Below are 1,831 nucleotides of genomic sequence, written 5' to 3' on the forward strand. Positions count from 1 at the left end.
GAGAATGAAGAGGTAGAGGACTGGGGCAGGAGGGGAGAGTAGAGGGAGTAACAAGGAAGAGGAGCAGAAACAAGGACGAGCAAGTCATATAAAGATGATTTGACAGCTTCCCCATAATAACTGCTCTTCATAGCCTCTTACTCAGAGTTTCATTATGTTCTCAAGAAAACTGGAAAATATTTTACATTGCATGTCAAGCAAAAAGTACATTCTGGAAAACTGTTCTTCATAGGGATAATCTGATTGAAGAATCATCCAGGAAAACTGGGAAAATGGCAAAATTGGCCCCCAAATCTCTTGACCCTTCACTGGGATTCAAGATATTTGGGTTTCTACTGCTTCATTATGAGTTTCTCCTAGAGATCTTTCCTCAACTGGGAATTTGAATTTTAGATCAAACAAAAAGAAGAGACAGGGTGCTGGCTGACAATGCTAACTAGCCAATGGGAAACTTGCAGCCTTCAGGAAGAAATGTCAGCTGCCACGTAGGCAAGGGGCCAGTAATGAAACTAAACAATTAGCAAATGAACAAATAGACAAACAGATTTCTGCCGAAGTACCAAAACTTCCTTCAAAACTGATCACTGAGAATTACTTAAACAAGGTCATTGCCAAGTCCATAGTTGATAATGAACAACTGTAGAGGAGAAAAATATATGTGTGTGTGTGTGTGATGGTATTATTGTGTGTGTGTGTGTGTGTGTATTGTGTGTGTGTGTCTCAGATTTCCACCAGTAGAGTATTATTAACCATGAGTTTTACAAGGCAATTCGGTACTGGGGTTGTTAAAGATAAGTAAGATTTGGTCCTTGATCTCTAGAAATTATAGCAAAAATGAGGTAAAGAATTAATATAATGTAATAATTAAGAGAATCTTTTGGTGTTTTTTCAAGCATTGGTTTAACATTAATAGCCTTAGTTTCTTTTTTTGTAAAATGTAGACAATAAGTGTAACTTCCTTATAGTGTTGTGTGTGTGGTTTAAATGAAAACTAACCCACAAACTAAATCCTTTTTAATAAAAATTTATGTTAAGTATGTAGTTTTATCTTAGAATTACTTAATAAATATAAATTGTTGCTAATTAATTGATAGTATTGTCACTCACATTATCCCATAATGGTTTTATGTGGTGATGCCTAGAACTGTGTCAGTTTCTGGGCTGAGGGAAGTCACAACAACAAAAATAATATGAATAGGAACTTAGAAGAGTAGTGTTTGACATAGAGCGAATGTTCATTTTCTTGACTTGGTATCTACCCAGAACAGGAGTAAAGAAAAGAAAAATCTCCGTGCCCACACACTTGGTTATGCCTATGCGTTTAATTAATTTTACAAGAAATAAAAAATATTAACCTACATTTTGTCCATTTTTGACATCTAATGAAATACTAATCTCCATGAACATCTTGTTAAAAGCTGGGAATAGAATTACAAATACAGTGCCAATTTATTTCTAATTTTATTCTCTAGCATGCCTTGTGCAAATAAAATCATGTTCAAATAAACAAACTCATCTGATTGCATTCAGACTAAGGAGAACACAGTTTGCTTTTATTTTTAACTCTCAGAGAGTGAAAGAGATGGAAGAATTTCACCAGAATGATAATCTCCAAGACTCTTCCAGATTAGTTCCTACATCAAGAAATCTTAGATACACTGTGATTAACACCGACTAACATGGTGAATTCTGGAATCCTTATTGGAACCAACCCCTGAAAGTAATGAGAATTATCATTGTAAAAAGTGTGTCTGTGAAGACATTGTATCCTATTTCTAAAAGCTTGTTGTCAAACGAAGATTTACTCTTACTCTGTGAAGAGCTTAGAATT

The sequence above is a fragment of the Pteropus medius genome, unplaced genomic scaffold, assembly GCF_902729225.1.
Source record: "Pteropus medius unplaced genomic scaffold, Ma_sr-lr_union100, whole genome shotgun sequence".
NCBI classification, from domain to species: Eukaryota; Metazoa; Chordata; class Mammalia; order Chiroptera; family Pteropodidae; genus Pteropus; species Pteropus medius.